This window comes from Camelina sativa, chromosome 16, assembly GCF_030686135.1.
Source record: "Camelina sativa cultivar CO46 ecotype springtype chromosome 16, ASM3068613v1".
Taxonomy (NCBI): Eukaryota; Viridiplantae; Streptophyta; class Magnoliopsida; order Brassicales; family Brassicaceae; genus Camelina; species Camelina sativa.
Window position 1 is genome coordinate 11,310,173 of NC_141895.1, and position 20,038 is coordinate 11,330,210.

Sequence of the window (20,038 nt, forward strand, 5' to 3'; positions counted from 1 at the left end):
CTGTTTACTGCTTAGAATCAATGTTTTCTCGGTTTTAGCCTCTTTCGGGACAAAATGGGTAAAAGTGGTATCTAAACACTCAATATTCAACCCGATCTCTTATAATTAGTCAAATGCATTGGATTGTTACATATTTTGACCCTAGAAAGAGTAACATAGCTGTTTACTGCTTCGAATCAATGTTTTCTCTCGGTTTTAGCTTGTTTTCTCGATTTAAGTCTGTTTTGGGATAAAACGGGTTTAAGTGTTGTCTAAACACTCCAAATTCATCCCAAACTCTTACAATTAGTCAAATGTATTGAAATGTCAAAAATTCTGACCCTAAAAACAGTAACAAAGCTGTTTACTGCTTAGAATCAACGTTTTCTCGGTTTTAGCCTCTTTCGGGACAAAATGGGTAAAAGTGGTATCTAAACACTCAAAATTCAACCGGAACTCTTATAATTAGTAAAATGCATTGGATTGTTACATATTTTGACCCTAGAAAGAGTAACATAGCTGTTTACTGCTTGGAATCAATGTTTTCTCTCAGTTTTAGCCTGTTTTCTCGGTTGAAGCTTGTTTTGGGATAAAACGGGTTTAAGTGTTGTCTAAACACTCCAAATTCATCCCAAACTCTTACAATTAGTAAAATGCAATGGAATGTCACACATTATGACCCTAGAAACAGTAGCAACGCTGTTTATTGCTTAGATTCAATGTTTTCTCGGCTTTAGCCTCTTTCGGGACAAAATGGGTAAAAGTGGTATCTAAACACTCAATATTCAACCCGAACTCTTATAATTAATCAAATGCATTGGATTGTTACATATTTTGACTCTAGAAAGAGTAACATAGCTGTTTACTGCTTTGAATCAATGTTTTCTCTCGGTTTTAGCTTGTTTTCTCGATTTAAGTTTGTTTTGGGAAAAAACGGGTTTCAGTGTTGTCTAAACACTCCAAATTCATCCCAAACTCTTACAATTAGTCAAATGCAATGGAATGTCACACATTATGACCCTAGAAACAGTAACAACCCTGTTTACTGCTTAGAATCAATGTTTTCTCGGTTTTAGCCTGTTTCGGGACAAAATGGGTAAAAGTGGTATCTAAACACTCAAAATTCAACCGGAACTCTTATAATTAGTAAAATGCATTGGATTGGTACATATTTTGACCCTAGAAAGAGTAACATAGCTGTTTACTGCTTGGAATCAATGTTTTCTCTCAGTTTTAGCCTGTTTTCTCGGTTGAAGCTTGTTTTGGGATAAAACGGGTTTAAGTGTTGTCTAAACACTCCAAATTCATCCCAAACTCTTACAATTAGTAAAATGCAATGGAATGTCACACATTATGACCCTAGAAACAGTAACAACCCTGTTTACTGCTTAGAATCAATGTTTTCTCTCGGTTTTAGCTTGTTTTCTCGATTTAAGTCTGTTTTGGGATAAAACGAGTTTAAGTGTTGTCTAAACACTCCAAATTCATCCCAAAATCTTAAAATTAGTCAAATACAATGGAATGTCACACATTATGACCCTAGAATCAGTAAAAACCCTGTTTACTGCTTAGAATCAACGTTTTCTCGGTTTTAGCCTCTTTCGGGACAAAATGGGTAAAAGTGGTATCTAAACACTCAATATTCAACCCGATCTCTTATAATTAGTCAAATGCATTGGATTGTTACATATTTTGACCCTAGAAAGAGTAACATAGCTGTTTACTGCTTCGAATCAATGTTTTCTCTCGGTTTTAGCTTGTTTTCTCGATTTAAGTCTGGTTTGGGATAAAACGGGTTTAAGTGTTGTCTAAACACTCCAAATTCATCCCGAAATCTTACAATTAGTCAAATGCAATGGAATGTCACACATTATGACCCTAGAAACAGTAACAACCCTATTTACTGCTTAGACTCAATGTTTTCTCGGTTTTAGCCTGTTTCGGGACAAAATGGGTAAAAGTGGTATCTAAACACTCAATATTCAACCCGAACTCTAATAATTAGTCAAATGCATTGGATTGTTACATATTTTGACCCTAGAAAGAGTAACATAGCTGTTTACTGCTTCGAATCAATGTTTTCTCTCGGTTTTAGCTTGTTTTCTCGATTTAAGTCTGTTTTGGGATAAAACGGGTTTAAGTGTTGTCTAAACACTCCAAATTCATGCCAAACTCTTACAATTAGTCAAATGCAATGGAATGTCACACATTATGACCCTAGAAACAGTAACAACCCTGTTTACTGCTTAGAATCAATGTTTTCTCGGTTTTAGCCTGTTTCGGGACAAAATGGGTAAAAGTGGTATCTAAACACTCAATATTCAACCCGAACTCTAATAATTAGTCAAATGCATTGGATTGTTACATATTTTGACCCTAGAAAGAGTAACATAGCTGTTTACTGCTTCGAATCAATGTTTTCTCTCGGTTTTAGCTTGTTTTCTCGATTTAAGTCTGTTTTGGGATAAAACGGGTTTAAGTGTTGTCTAAACACTCCAAATTCATGCCAAACTCTTACAATTAGTCAAATGCAATGGAATGTCACACATTATGACCCTAGAAACAGTAACAACCCTGTTTACTGCTTAGAATCAATGTTTTCTCGGTTTTAGCCTGTTTCGGGACAAAATGGGTAAAAGTGGTATCTAAACACTCAAAATTCAACCCGAACTCTTATAATTAGTAATATGCATTGGATTGCTACATATTTTGACCCTAGAAAGAGTAACATAGCTGTTTACTGCTTGGAATCAATGTTTTCTCACAGTTTTAGCCTGTTCTCTCGGTTTAAGCCTGTTTTGGGATAAAACGGGTTTAAGTGTTGTCTAAACACTCCAAATTCATCCCAAACTCTTACAATTAGTCAAATGCATTGAAATGTCAAAAATTCTGACCCTAAAAACAGTAACAAAGCTGTTTACTGCTTAGAATCAACGTTTTCTCGGTTTTAGCCTCTTTCGGGACAAAATGGGTAAAAGTGGTATCTAAACACTCAAAATTCAACCGGAACTCTTATAATTAGTAAAATGCATTGGACTGTTACATATTTTGACTCTAGAAAGAGTAACATAGCTGTTTACTGCTTTGAATCAATGTTTTCTCTCGGTTTTAGCTTGTTTTCTCGATTTAAGTCTGTTTTGGGAAAAAACGGGTTTCAGTGTTGTCTAAACACTCCAAATTCATCCCAAACTCTTACAATTAGTCAAATGCAATGCAATGTCACACATTATGACCCTAGAAACAGTAACAACCCTGTTTACTGCTTAGAATCAATGTTTTCTCGGTTTTAGCCTGTTTCGGGACAAAATGGGTAAAAGTGGTATCTAAACACTCAAAATTCAACCCGAACTCTTATAATTAATCAAATGCATTGGATTGTTACATATTTTGACTCTAGAAAGAGTAACATAGCTGTTTATTGCTTCGAATCAATGTTTTCTCTCGGTTTTAGCTTGTTTTCTCGATTTAAGTCTGTTTTGGGATAAAACGAGTTTAAGTGTTGTCTAAACACTCCAAATTCATCCCAAAATCTTAAAATTAGTCAAATGCAATGGAATGTCACACATTATGACCCTAGAATCAGTAAAAACCCTGTTTACTGCTTAGAATCAATGTTTTCTCGGTTTTAGCCTGTTTCGGGACAAAATGGGTAAAAGTGGTATCTAAACACTCAATATTCAACCCGAACTCTAATAATTAGTCAAATGCATTGGATTGTTACATATTTTGACCCTAGAAAGAGTAACATAGCTGTTTACTGCTTCGAATCAATGTTTTCTCTCGGTTTTAGCTTGTTTTCTCGATTTAAGTCTGTTTTGGGATAAAACGGGTTTAAGTGTTGTCTAAACACTCCAAATTCATCCCAAACTCTTACAATTAGTCAAATGTATTGAAATGTCAAAAATTCTGACCCTAAAAACAGTAACAAAGCTGTTTACTGCTTAGAATCAACGTTTTCTCGGTTTTAGCCTCTTTCGGGACAAAATGGGTAAAAGTGGTATCTAAACACTCAAAATTCAACCGGAACTCTTATAATTAGTAAAATGCATTGGATTGTTACATATTTTGACCCTAGAAAGAGTAACATAGCTGTTTACTGCTTGGAATCAATGTTTTCTCTCAGTTTTAGCCTGTTTTCTCGGTTGAAGCTTGTTTTGGGATAAAACGGGTTTAAGTGTTGTCTAAACACTCCAAATTCATCCCAAACTCTTACAATTAGTAAAATGCAATGGAATGTCACACATTATGACCCTAGAAACAGTAGCAACGCTGTTTATTGCTTAGATTCAATGTTTTCTCGGCTTTAGCCTCTTTCGGGACAAAATGGGTAAAAGTGGTATCTAAACACTCAATATTCAACCCGAACTCTTATAATTAATCAAATGCATTGGATTGTTACATATTTTGACTCTAGAAAGAGTAACATAGCTGTTTACTGCTTTGAATCAATGTTTTCTCTCGGTTTTAGCTTGTTTTCTCGATTTAAGTTTGTTTTGGGAAAAAACGGGTTTCAGTGTTGTCTAAACACTCCAAATTCATCCCAAACTCTTACAATTAGTCAAATGCAATGGAATGTCACACATTATGACCCTAGAAACAGTAACAACCCTGTTTACTGCTTAGAATCAATGTTTTCTCGGTTTTAGCCTGTTTCGGGACAAAATGGGTAAAAGTGGTATCTAAACACTCAAAATTCAACCGGAACTCTTATAATTAGTAAAATGCATTGGATTGGTACATATTTTGACCCTAGAAAGAGTAACATAGCTGTTTACTGCTTGGAATCAATGTTTTCTCTCAGTTTTAGCCTGTTTTCTCGGTTGAAGCTTGTTTTGGGATAAAACGGGTTTAAGTGTTGTCTAAACACTCCAAATTCATCCCAAACTCTTACAATTAGTAAAATGCAATGGAATGTCACACATTATGACCCTAGAAACAGTAACAACCCTGTTTACTGCTTAGAATCAATGTTTTCTCTCGGTTTTAGCTTGTTTTCTCGATTTAAGTCTGTTTTGGGATAAAACGAGTTTAAGTGTTGTCTAAACACTCCAAATTCATCCCAAAATCTTAAAATTAGTCAAATACAATGGAATGTCACACATTATGACCCTAGAATCAGTAAAAACCCTGTTTACTGCTTAGAATCAACGTTTTCTCGGTTTTAGCCTCTTTCGGGACAAAATGGGTAAAAGTGGTATCTAAACACTCAATATTCAACCCGATCTCTTATAATTAGTCAAATGCATTGGATTGTTACATATTTTGACCCTAGAAAGAGTAACATAGCTGTTTACTGCTTCGAATCAATGTTTTCTCTCGGTTTTAGCTTGTTTTCTCGATTTAAGTCTGGTTTGGGATAAAACGGGTTTAAGTGTTGTCTAAACACTCCAAATTCATCCCGAAATCTTACAATTAGTCAAATGCAATGGAATGTCACACATTATGACCCTAGAAACAGTAACAACCCTATTTACTGCTTAGACTCAATGTTTTCTCGGTTTTAGCCTGTTTCGGGACAAAATGGGTAAAAGTGGTATCTAAACACTCAATATTCAACCCGAACTCTAATAATTAGTCAAATGCATTGGATTGTTACATATTTTGACCCTAGAAAGAGTAACATAGCTGTTTACTGCTTCGAATCAATGTTTTCTCTCGGTTTTAGCTTGTTTTCTCGATTTAAGTCTGTTTTGGGATAAAACGGGTTTAAGTGTTGTCTAAACACTCCAAATTCATGCCAAACTCTTACAATTAGTCAAATGCAATGGAATGTCACACATTATGACCCTAGAAACAGTAACAACCCTGTTTACTGCTTAGAATCAATGTTTTCTCGGTTTTAGCCTGTTTCGGGACAAAATGGGTAAAAGTGGTATCTAAACACTCAATATTCAACCCGAACTCTAATAATTAGTCAAATGCATTGGATTGTTACATATTTTGACCCTAGAAAGAGTAACATAGCTGTTTACTGCTTCGAATCAATGTTTTCTCTCGGTTTTAGCTTGTTTTCTCGATTTAAGTCTGTTTTGGGATAAAACGGGTTTAAGTGTTGTCTAAACACTCCAAATTCATGCCAAACTCTTACAATTAGTCAAATGCAATGGAATGTCACACATTATGACCCTAGAAACAGTAACAACCCTGTTTACTGCTTAGAATCAATGTTTTCTCGGTTTTAGCCTGTTTCGGGACAAAATGGGTAAAAGTGGTATCTAAACACTCAAAATTCAACCCGAACTCTTATAATTAGTAATATGCATTGGATTGCTACATATTTTGACCCTAGAAAGAGTAACATAGCTGTTTACTGCTTGGAATCAATGTTTTCTCACAGTTTTAGCCTGTTCTCTCGGTTTAAGCCTGTTTTGGGATAAAACGGGTTTAAGTGTTGTCTAAACACTCCAAATTCATCCCAAACTCTTACAATTAGTCAAATGCATTGAAATGTCAAAAATTCTGACCCTAAAAACAGTAACAAAGCTGTTTACTGCTTAGAATCAACGTTTTCTCGGTTTTAGCCTCTTTCGGGACAAAATGGGTAAAAGTGGTATCTAAACACTCAAAATTCAACCGGAACTCTTATAATTAGTAAAATGCATTGGACTGTTACATATTTTGACTCTAGAAAGAGTAACATAGCTGTTTACTGCTTTGAATCAATGTTTTCTCTCGGTTTTAGCTTGTTTTCTCGATTTAAGTCTGTTTTGGGAAAAAACGGGTTTCAGTGTTGTCTAAACACTCCAAATTCATCCCAAACTCTTACAATTAGTCAAATGCAATGCAATGTCACACATTATGACCCTAGAAACAGTAACAACCCTGTTTACTGCTTAGAATCAATGTTTTCTCGGTTTTAGCCTGTTTCGGGACAAAATGGGTAAAAGTGGTATCTAAACACTCAAAATTCAACCCGAACTCTTATAATTAATCAAATGCATTGGATTGTTACATATTTTGACTCTAGAAAGAGTAACATAGCTGTTTATTGCTTCGAATCAATGTTTTCTCTCGGTTTTAGCTTGTTTTCTCGATTTAAGTCTGTTTTGGGATAAAACGAGTTTAAGTGTTGTCTAAACACTCCAAATTCATCCCAAAATCTTAAAATTAGTCAAATGCAATGGAATGTCACACATTATGACCCTAGAATCAGTAAAAACCCTGTTTACTGCTTAGAATCAATGTTTTCTCGGTTTTAGCCTGTTTCGGGACAAAATGGGTAAAAGTGGTATCTAAACACTCAATATTCAACCCGAACTCTAATAATTAGTCAAATGCATTGGATTGTTACATATTTTGACCCTAGAAAGAGTAACATAGCTGTTTACTGCTTCGAATCAATGTTTTCTCTCGGTTTTAGCTTGTTTTCTCGATTTAAGTCTGGTTTGGGATAAAACGGGTTTCAGTGTTGTCTAAACACTCCAAATTCATCCCGAAATCTTACAATTAGTCAAATGCAATGGAATGTCACACATTATGACCCTAGAAACAGTAACAACCCTGTTTACTGCTTAGAATCAACGTTTTCTCGGTTTTAGCCTCTTTCGGGACAAAATGGGTAAAAGGGGTATCTAAACACTCAAAATTCAACCGGATCTCTTATAATTAGTCAAATGCATTGGATTGTTACATATTTTGACCCTAGAAAGAGTAACATAGCTGTTTACTGCTTCGAATCAATGTTTTCTCTCGGTTTTAGCTTGTTTTCTCGATTTAAGTCTGGTTTGGGATAAAACGGGTTTAAGTGTTGTCTAAACACTCCAAATTCATCCCGAAATCTTACAATTAGTCAAATGCAATGTAATGTCACACATTATGACCCTAGAAACAGTAACAACCCTATTTACTGCTTAGACTCAATGTTTTCTCGGTTTTAGCCTGTTTCGGGACAAAATGGGTAAAAGTGGTATCTAAACACTCAATATTCAACCCGAACTCTAATAATTAGTCAAATGCATTGGATTGTTACATATTTTGACCCTAGAAAGAGTAACATAGCTGTTTACTGCTTCGAATCAATGTTTTCTCTCGGTTTTAGCTTGTTTTCTCGATTTAAGTCTGTTTTGGGATAAAACGGGTTTAAGTGTTGTCTAAACACTCCAAATTCATGCCAAACTCTTACAATTAGTCAAATGCAATGGAATGTCACACATTATGACCCTAGAAACAGTAACAACCCTGTTTACTGCTTAGAATCAATGTTTTCTCGGTTTTAGCCTGTTTCGGGACAAAATGGGTAAAAGTGGTATCTAAACACTCAAAATTCAACCCGAACTCTTATAATTAGTAAAATGCATTGGATTGCTACATATTTTGACCCTAGAAAGAGTAACATAGCTGTTTACTGCTTGGAATCAATGTTTTCTCACAGTTTTAGCCTGTTCTCTCGGTTTAAGCATGTTTTGGGATAAAACGGGTTTAAGTGTTGTCTAAACACTCCAAATTCATCCCAAACTCTTACAATTAGTCAAATGCATTGAAATGTCAAAAATTCTGACCCTAAAAACAGTAACAAAGCTGTTTACTGCTTAGAATCAACGTTTTCTCGGTTTTAGCCTCTTTCGGGACAAAATGGGTAAAAGTGGTATCTAAACACTCAAAATTCAACCGGAACTCTTATAATTAGTAAAATGCATTGGATTGTTACATATTTTGACTCTAGAAAAAGTAACATAGCTGTTTAGTGCTTTGAATCAATGTTTTCTCTCGGTTTTAGCTTGTTTTCTCGATTTAAGTCTGTTTTGGGAAAAAACGGGTTTCAGTGTTGTCTAAACACTCCAAATTCATCCCAAACTCTTACAATTAGTCAAATGCAATGCAATGTCACACATTATGACCCTAGAAACAGTAACAACCCTGTTTACTGCTTAGAATCAATGTTTTCTCGGTTTTAGCCTGTTTCGGGACAAAATGGGTAAAAGTGGTATCTAAACACTCAAAATTCAACCGGAACTCTTATAATTAGTAAAATGCATTGCATTGTTACATATTTTGACCCTAGAAAGAGTAACATAGCTGTTTACTGCTTGGAATCAATGTTTTCTCTCAGTTTTAGCCTGTTTTCTCGGTTGAAGCTTGTTTTGGGATAAAACGGGTTTAAGTGTTGTCTAAACACTCCAAATTCATCCCAAACTCTTACAATTAGTAAAATGCAATGGAATGTCACACATTATGACCCTAGAAACAGTAGCAACGCTGTTTATTGCTTAGATTCAATGTTTTCTCGGCTTTAGCCTCTTTCGGGACAAAATGGGTAAAAGTGGTATCTAAACACTCAATATTCAACCCGAACTCTTATAATTAGTCAAATGCATTGGATTGTTACATATTTTGACCCTAGAAAGAGTAACATAGCTGTTTACTGCTTCGAATCAATGTTTTCTCTCGGTTTTAGCTTGTTTTCTCGATTTAAGTCTGTTTTGGGATAAAACGGGTTTAAGTGTTGTCTAAACACTCCAAATTCATGCCAAACTCTTACAATTAGTCAAATGCAATGGAATGTCACACATTATGACCCTAGAAACAGTAACAACCCTGTTTACTGCTTAGAATCAATGTTTTCTCGGTTTTAGCCTGTTTCGGGACAAAATGGGTAAAAGTGGTATCTAAACACTCAAAATTCAACCCGAACTCTTATAATTAGTAAAATGCATTGGATTGTTACATATTTTGACCCTAGAAAGAGTAACATAGCTGTTTACTGCTTGGAATCAATGTTTTCTCACAGTTTTAGCCTGTTCTCTCGGTTTAAGCCTGTTTTGGGATAAAACGGGTTTAAGTGTTGTCTAAACACTCCAAATTCATCCCAAACTCTTACAATTAGTCAAATGCATTGAAATGTCAAAAAGTCTGACCCTAAAAACAGTAACAAAGCTGTTTACTGCTTAGAATCAACGTTTTCTCGGTTTTAGCCTCTTTCGGGACAAAATGGGTAAAAGTGGTATCTAAACACTCAAAATTCAACCGGAACTCTTATAATTAGTAAAATGCATTGGATTGTTACATATTTTGACTCTAGAAAGAGTAACATAGCTGTTTACTGCTTTGAATCAATGTTTTCTCTCGGTTTTAGCTTGTTTTCTCGATTTAAGTCTGTTTTGGGAAAAAACGGGTTTCAGTGTTGTCTAAACACTCCAAATTCATCCCAAACTCTTACAATTAGTCAAATGCAATGCAATGTCACACATTATGACCCTAGAAACAGTAACAACCCTGTTTACTGCTTAGAATCAATGTTTTCTCGGTTTTAGCCTGTTTCGGGACAAAATGGGTAAAAGTGGTATCTAAACACTCAAAATTCAACCCGAACTCTTATAATTAATCAAATGCATTGGATTGTTACATATTTTGACTCTAGAAAGAGTAACATAGCTGTTTATTGCTTCGAATCAATGTTTTCTCTCGGTTTTAGCTTGTTTTCTCGATTTAAGTCTGTTTTGGGATAAAACGAGTTTAAGTGTTGTCTAAACACTCCAAATTCATCCCAAAATCTTAAAATTAGTCAAATGCAATGGAATGTCACACATTATGACCCTAGAATCAGTAAAAACCCTGTTTACTGCTTAGAATCAATGTTTTCTCGGTTTTAGCCTGTTTCGGGACAAAATGGGTAAAAGTGGTATCTAAACACTCAATATTCAACCCGAACTCTAATAATTAGTCAAATGCATTGGATTGTTACATATTTTGACCCTAGAAAGAGTAACATAGCTGTTTACTGCTTCGAATCAATGTTTTCTCTCGGTTTTAGCTTGTTTTCTCGATTTAAGTCTGGTTTGGGATAAAACGGGTTTCAGTGTTGTCTAAACACTCCAAATTCATCCCGAAATCTTACAATTAGTCAAATGCAATGGAATGTCACACATTATGACCCTAGAAACAGTAACAACCCTGTTTACTGCTTAGAATCAACGTTTTCTCGGTTTTAGCCTCTTTCGGGACAAAATGGGTAAAAGGGGTATCTAAACACTCAAAATTCAACCGGATCTCTTATAATTAGTCAAATGCATTGGATTGTTACATATTTTGACCCTAGAAAGAGTAACATAGCTGTTTACTGCTTCGAATCAATGTTTTCTCTCGGTTTTAGCTTGTTTTCTCGATTTAAGTCTGGTTTGGGATAAAACGGGTTTAAGTGTTGTCTAAACACTCCAAATTCATCCCGAAATCTTACAATTAGTCAAATGCAATGTAATGTCACACATTATGACCCTAGAAACAGTAACAACCCTATTTACTGCTTAGACTCAATGTTTTCTCGGTTTTAGCCTGTTTCGGGACAAAATGGGTAAAAGTGGTATCTAAACACTCAATATTCAACCCGAACTCTAATAATTAGTCAAATGCATTGGATTGTTACATATTTTGACCCTAGAAAGAGTAACATAGCTGTTTACTGCTTCGAATCAATGTTTTCTCTCGGTTTTAGCTTGTTTTCTCGATTTAAGTCTGTTTTGGGATAAAACGGGTTTAAGTGTTGTCTAAACACTCCAAATTCATGCCAAACTCTTACAATTAGTCAAATGCAATGGAATGTCACACATTATGACCCTAGAAACAGTAACAACCCTGTTTACTGCTTAGAATCAATGTTTTCTCGGTTTTAGCCTGTTTCGGGACAAAATGGGTAAAAGTGGTATCTAAACACTCAAAATTCAACCCGAACTCTTATAATTAGTAAAATGCATTGGATTGTTACATATTTTGACCCTAGAAAGAGTAACATAGCTGTTTACTGCTTGGAATCAATGTTTTCTCACAGTTTTAGCCTGTTCTCTCGGTTTAAGCCTGTTTTGGGATAAAACGGGTTTAAGTGTTGTCTAAACACTCCAAATTCATCCCAAACTCTTACAATTAGTCAAATGCATTGAAATGTCAAAAATTCTGACCCTAAAAACAGTAACAAAGCTGTTTACTGCTTAGAATCAACGTTTTCTCGGTTTTAGCTTGTTTCGGGACAAAATGGGTAAAAGTGGTATCTAAACACTCAAAATTCAACCGGAACTCTTATAATTAGTAAAATGCATTGGATTGTTACATATTTTGACTCTAGAAAGAGTAACATAGCTGTTTACTGCTTTGAATCAATGTTTTCTCTCGGTTTTAGCTTGTTTTCTCGATTTAAGTCTGTTTTGGGAAAAAACGGGTTTCAGTGTTGTCTAAACACTCCAAATTCATCCCAAACTCTTACAATTAGTCAAATGCAATGCAATGTCACACATTATGACCCTAGAAACAGTAACAACCCTGTTTACTGCTTAGAATCAATGTTTTCTCGGTTTTAGCCTGTTTCGGGACAAAATGGGTAAAAGTGGTATCTAAACACTCAAAATTCAACCGGAACTCTTATAATTAGTAAAATGCATTGCATTGTTACATATTTTGACCCTAGAAAGAGTAACATAGCTGTTTACTGCTTGGAATCAATGTTTTCTCTCAGTTTTAGCCTGTTTTCTCGGTTGAAGCTTGTTTTGGGATAAAACGGGTTTAAGTGTTGTCTAAACACTCCAAATTCATCCCAAACTCTTACAATTAGTAAAATGCAATGGAATGTCACACATTATGACCCTAGAAACAGTAGCAACGCTGTTTATTGCTTAGATTCAATGTTTTCTCGGCTTTAGCCTCTTTCGGGACAAAATGGGTAAAAGTGGTATCTAAACACTCAATATTCAACCCGAACTCTTATAATTAGTCAAATGCATTGGATTGTTACATATTTTGACCCTAGAAAGAGTAACATAGCTGTTTACTGCTTCGAATCAATGTTTTCTCTCGGTTTTAGCTTGTTTTCTCGATTTAAGTCTGTTTTGGTATAAAACGGGTTTAAGTGTTGTCTAAACACTCCAAATTCATCCCAAACTCTTACAATTAGTCAAATGCAATGGAATGTCACACATTATGACCCTAGAAACAGTAACAACCCTGTTTACTGCTTAGAATCAATGTTTTCTTGGTTTTAGCCTGTTTCGGGACAAAATGGGTAAAAGTGGTATCTAAACACTCAATATTCAACCCGAACTCTAATAATTAGTCAAATGCATTGGATTGTTACATATTTTGACCCTAGAAAGAGTAACATAGCTGTTTACTGCTTCGAATCAATGTTTTCTCTCGGTTTTAGCTTGTTTTCTCGATTTAAGTCTGTTTTGGGATAAAACGGGTTTAAGTGTTGTCTAAACACTCCAAATTCATGCCAAACTCTTACAATTAGTCAAATGCAATGGAATGTCACACATTATGACCCTAGAAACAGTAACAACCCTGTTTACTGCTTAGAATCAATGTTTTCTCGGTTTTAGCCTGTTTCGGGACAAAATGGGTAAAAGTGGTATCTAAACACTCAAAATTCAACCCGAACTCTTATAATTAGTAAAATGCATTGGATTGTTACATATTTTGACCCTAGAAAGAGTAACATAGCTGTTTACTGCTTGGAATCAATGTTTTCTCACAGTTTTAGCCTGTTCTCTCGGTTTAAGCCTGTTTTGGGATAAAACGGGTTTAAGTGTTGTCTAAACACTCCAAATTCATCCCGAAATCTTACAATTAGTCAAATGCATTGAAATGTCAAAAATTCTGACCCTAAAAACAGTAACAAAGCTGTTTACTGCTTAGAATCAACGTTTTCTCGGTTTTAGCCTCTTTCGGGACAAAATGGGTAAAAGTGGTATCTAAACACTCAAAATTCAACCGGAACTCTTATAATTAGTAAAATGCATTGGATTGTTACATATTTTGACTCTAGAAAGAGTAACATAGCTGTTTACTGCTTTGAATCAATGTTTTCTCTCGGTTTTAGCTTGTTTTCTCGATTTAAGTCTGTTTTGGGAAAAAACGGGTTTCAGTGTTGTCTAAACACTCCAAATTCATCCCAAACTCTTACAATTAGTCAAATGCAATGCAATGTCACACATTATGACCCTAGAAACAGTAACAACCCTGTTTACTGCTTAGAATCAATGTTTTCTCGGTTTTAGCCTGTTTCGGGACAAAATGGGTAAAAGTGGTATCTAAACACTCAAAATTCAACCCGAACTCTTATAATTAATCAAATGCATTGGATTGTTACATATTTTGACTCTAGAAAGAGTAACATAGCTGTTTATTGCTTCGAATCAATGTTTTCTCTCGGTTTTAGCTTGTTTTCTCGATTTAAGTCTGTTTTGGGATAAAACGAGTTTAAGTGTTGTCTAAACACTCCAAATTCATCCCAAAATCTTAAAATTAGTCAAATGCAATGGAATGTCACACATTATGACCCTAGAATCAGTAAAAACCCTGTTTACTGCTTAGAATCAATGTTTTCTCGGTTTTAGCCTGTTTCGGGACAAAATGGGTAAAAGTGGTATCTAAACACTCAATATTCAACCCGAACTCTAATAATTAGTCAAATGCATTGGATTGTTACATATTTTGACCCTAGAAAGAGTAACATAGCTGTTTACTGCTTCGAATCAATGTTTTCTCTCGGTTTTAGCTTGTTTTCTCGATTTAAGTCTGTTTTGGGATAAAACGGGTTTCAGTGTTGTCTAAACACTCCAAATTCATCCCGAAATCTTACAATTAGTCAAATGCAATGGAATGTCACACATTATGACCCTAGAAACAGTAACAACCCTGTTTACTGCTTAGAATCAACGTTTTCTCGGTTTTAGCCTCTTTCGGGACAAAATGGGTAAAAGGGGTATCTAAACACTCAAAATTCAACCGGATCTCTTATAATTAGTCAAATGCATTGGATTGTTACATATTTTGACCCTAGAAAGAGTAACATAGCTGTTTACTGCTTCGAATCAATGTTTTCTCTCGGTTTTAGCTTGTTTTCTCGATTTAAGTCTGGTTTGGGATAAAACGGGTTTAAGTGTTGTCTAAACACTCCAAATTCATCCCGAAATCTTACAATTAGTCAAATGCAATGTAATGTCACACATTATGACCCTAGAAACAGTAACAACCCTATTTACTGCTTAGACTCAATGTTTTCTCGGTTTTAGCCTGTTTCGGGACAAAATGGGTAAAAGTGGTATCTAAACACTCAATATTCAACCCGAACTCTAATAATTAGTCAAATGCATTGGATTGTTACATATTTTGACCCTAGAAAGAGTAACATAGCTGTTTACTGCTTCGAATCAATGTTTTCTCTCGGTTTTAGCTTGTTTTCTCGATTTAAGTCTGTTTTGGGATAAAACGGGTTTAAGTGTTGTCTAAACACTCCAAATTCATGCCAAACTCTTACAATTAGTCAAATGCAATGGAATGTCACACATTATGACCCTAGAAACAGTAACAACCCTGTTTACTGCTTAGAATCAATGTTTTCTCGGTTTTAGCCTGTTTCGGGACAAAATGGGTAAAAGTGGTATCTAAACACTCAAAATTCAACCCGAACTCTTATAATTAGTAAAATGCATTGGATTGTTACATATTTTGACCCTAGAAAGAGTAACATAGCTGTTTACTGCTTGGAATCAATGTTTTCTCACAGTTTTAGCCTGTTCTCTCGGTTTAAGCCTGTTTTGGGATAAAACGGGTTTAAGTGTTGTCTAAACACTCCAAATTCATCCCAAACTCTTACAATTAGTCAAATGCATTGAAATGTCAAAAATTCTGACCCTAAAAACAGTAACAAAGCTGTTTACTGCTTAGAATCAACGTTTTCTCGGTTTTAGCCTCTTTCGGGACAAAATGGGTAAAAGTGGTATCTAAACACTCAAAATTCAACCGGAACTCTTATAATTAGTAAAATGCATTGGATTGTTACATATTTTGACTCTAGAAAGAGTAACATAGCTGTTTACTGCTTTAAATCAATGTTTTCTCTCGGTTTTAGCTTGTTTTCTCGATTTAAGTCTGTTTTGGGAAAAAACGGGTTTCAGTGTTGTCTAAACACTCCAAATTCATCCCAAACTCTTACAATTAGTCAAATGCAATGCAATGTCACACATTATGACCCTAGAAACAGTAACAACCCTGTTTACTGCTTAGAATCAATGTTTTCTCGGTTTTAGCCTGTTTCGGGACAAAATGGGTAAAAGTGGTATCTAAACACTCAAAATTCAACCGGAACTCTTATAATTAGTAAAATGCATTGCATTGTTACATATTTTGACCCTAGAAAGAGTAACATAGCTGTTTACTGCTTGGAATCAATGTTTTCTCTCAGTTTTAGCCTGTTTTCTCGGTTGAAGCTTGTTTTGGGATAAAACGGGTTTAAGTGTTGTCTAAACACTCCAAATTCATCCCAAACTCTTACAATTAGTAAAATGCAATGGAATGTCACACATTATGACCCTAGAAACAGTAGCAACGCTGTTTATTGCTTAGATTCAATGTTTTCTCGGCTTTAGCCTCTTTCGGGACAAAATGGGTAAAAGTGGTATCTAAACACTCAATATTCAACCCGAACTCTTATAATTAGTCAAATGCATTGGATTGTTACATATTTTGACCCTAGAAAGAGTAACATAGCTGTTTACTGCTTCGAATCAATGTTTTCTCTCGGTTTTAGCTTGTTTTCTCGATTTAAGTCTGTTTTGGTATAAAACGGGTTTAAGTGTTGTCTAAACACTCCAAATTCATCCCAAACTCTTACAATTAGTCAAATGCAATGGAATGTCACACATTATGACCCTAGAAACAGTAACAACCCTGTTTACTGCTTAGAATCAATGTTTTCTTGGTTTTAGCCTGTTTCGGGACAAAATGGGTAAAAGTGGTATCTAAACACTCAATATTCAACCCGAACTCTAATAATTAGTCAAATGCATTGGATTGTTACATATTTTGACCCTAGAAAGAGTAACATAGCTGTTTACTGCTTCGAATCAATGTTTTCTCTCGGTTTTAGCTTGTTTTCTCGATTTAAGTCTGTTTTGGGATAAAACGGGTTTAAGTGTTGTCTAAACACTCCAAATTCATGCCAAACTCTTACAATTAGTCAAATGCAATGGAATGTCACACATTATGACCCTAGAAACAGTAACAACCCTGTTTACTGCTTAGAATCAATGTTTTCTCGGTTTTAGCCTGTTTCGGGACAAAATGGGTAAAAGTGGTATCTAAACACTCAAAATTCAACCCGAACTCTTATAATTAGTAAAATGCATTGGATTGTTACATATTTTGACCCTAGAAAGAGTAACATAGCTGTTTACTGCTTGGAATCAATGTTTTCTCACAGTTTTAGCCTGTTCTCTCGGTTTAAGCCTGTTTTGGGATAAAACGGGTTTAAGTGTTGTCTAAACACTCCAAATTCATCCCGAAATCTTACAATTAGTCAAATGCATTGAAATGTCAAAAATTCTGACCCTAAAAACAGTAACAAAGCTGTTTACTGCTTAGAATCAACGTTTTCTCGGTTTTAGCCTCTTTCGGGACAAAATGGGTAAAAGTGGTATCTAAACACTCAAAATTCAACCGGAACTCTTATAATTAGTAAAATGCATTGGATTGTTACATATTTTGACTCTAGAAAGAGTAACATAGCTGTTTACTGCTTTGAATCAATGTTTTCTCTCGGTTTTAGCTTGTTTTCTCGATTTAAGTCTGTTTTGGGAAAAAACGGGTTTCAGTGTTGTCTAAACACTCCAAATTCATCCCAAACTCTTACAATTAGTCAAATGCAATGCAATGTCACACATTATGACCCTAGAAACAGTAACAACCCTGTTTACTGCTTAGAATCAATGTTTTCTCGGTTTTAGCCTGTTTCGGGACAAAATGGGTAAAAGTGGTATCTAAACACTCAAAATTCAACCCGAACTCTTATAATTAATCAAATGCATTGGATTGTTACATATTTTGACTCTAGAAAGAGTAACATAGCTGTTTATTGCTTCGAATCAATGTTTTCTCTCGGTTTTAGCTTGTTTTCTCGATTTAAGTCTGTTTTGGGATAAAACGAGTTTAAGTGTGTAAGACTTTGTAGAATAAAGAAGAGAATCAAGAGATTGATGAGAGATATCGGTAGACAAAGAGAATGAGGAAGAAGAAAAGATTAGGTTCTTGTTCCATAAAAATCAATAATACAAGGTGGCTATGAGCCTATTTAAGGAAACACAAACTAGGGCTACTCCCTTGACCGAGACACACAAGTGGGATAGGGACATTAGGAGAGAGACACACTACATCCCAAGGTGAAAGCGACAGCCCATCCTTACCAAACATGTGACTATTTCCTTCCCTTCTCTCTAACGGTTATAATGTGCTTCTCGATCCTTCTAGTGGGCTTCAGGCCTCCTCTCCATTCCTTATCACTAGAAGACTCGGCCATTTCACCACACTTGTACGGACAGCCCATATTCAACACTCGTACGGACGGCCATGGCTGCCTTAGGCTTATTCTTTTGATCAATACTCCCCCTCAAGCTTAGCCTAATGAAATGGCTAAGCTTGGAACCCGTGAAGCAGCACCTCATTAAAAACCTTGACTTAGAAAACCTCATGGGACAAAACCAAGTCAAGGGAAAAAGAGTGTGCTGTCCACGGATTAGAGAAGCTTGATCATGGCCGTGTAATGTCTACAAGTCCAAGTTTGCTATAGATGTGATCACAAACCTTGGAGCTTGCAGACTTGGTGAAGATGTCAGCTAGCTGATCTTGACTCCTTGTGTGGCATGGTAACACCACTCCTTCTTCAATCTTCTCTCTCACCTTGTGGCAATCGCTTTCTATGTGCTTGGTCCTCTCATGAAAGACCGAGTTTGTGGCAATGTGGATGGCCGCTTCATTGTCGCAGTGCATGGTCATGGGCTGCTTTGTTTCGATGCCTAAGTCCTTGAGTAGACCCTTCAGCCATGTCATCTCGTTAGTGAGCTTCCTCATAGCTCTATACTCGGCCTCGGCGCTAGAGCATGAAACCACCTTTTGTTTCTTAGACCTCCATGTAACCATGTTGCCTCCAACGAACGTGCAGTACCCAGTAGTGGATCTTCTATCCAGCGTGTCGCCATTGTAATCCGCATCACAGTAGCCAACAATCTCGGTGTTGTCATTCTTGCCCATCCAAATACCTTGACCCGGACTGCCCTTGAGATAGCTTAGGATCCTCTCGACTTGACTCCATTGGTACTTGCTTGGTGCCTTCATATGTTGGCTAACCTGATTCACAGCATAACATATGTCAGGTCGTGTGATAGTAAGGTATATTAGCTTACCTACAAGCCGGCGGTAGCGTGTGACGTCTAAGAATGGCTCGTCCATTGGTTCCTTAGGTCGGCCTTCTTTTTCCCGTAAGCTCTCCCCCTTTCGCTTGAGCTGGTAGTCTTCATCAAGTGGCGTAGCGACCGGAGACACACCAAGCTTGCCAGTCTCCTCTAACAAGTCAAGAGTGTACTTGCGTTGTGAGAGGAAGAGTCCTTCCGGTGAGCGACAAATTTCAATACCAAGAAAGTATTTGAGTTCCCCAAGGTCCTTGATGTCAAATGCCGACTTGAGGGAGTCCTTGGTGTCCTGAATGGCCGCCTTATCATCACCAGTCACGATGATATCGTCGACGTATATGAGCACCACCACCCAACCAATAGAGGTGCGACGTGTGAAGAGAGTATGATCAGCCTCCGATCGCTTAAAACCATAAGTCTTGAGAGTAGAGCTTAGTTTGTGGTACCAAGCTCGTGGGGACTGCTTAAGGCCATAGATGGCCTTACGTAGCCTCAAGACTTTTCCGGGTGTAACCATGTCTTCAAGGCCGGGAGGAGGCGTCATGTACACTTCTTCATCAAGTTCACCTTGAAGAAAGGCGTTCTTCACATCCATCTGCCATAAGTCCCATGATAGGTTGACAGCAAGAGACAGCACAACCCGAACCGTATGGAGCTTGGCCACGGGTGCAAAGGTGTCCGTGTAGTCCGCACCATAGGTTTGGGTGAAGCCACGGGCCACTAACCGGGCTTTATGCCGTTCAATGTCACCATTGCTCAAATACTTTATGGTGAACACCCATTTGGAGCTAACTGCCCGCTTGCCTTGAGGAAGATCCGATTCGTCCCACGTATGATTCCGGATCATGGCGCCGGTTTCATCCTTGACCGCATCTAACCAAACCTGATGCTCC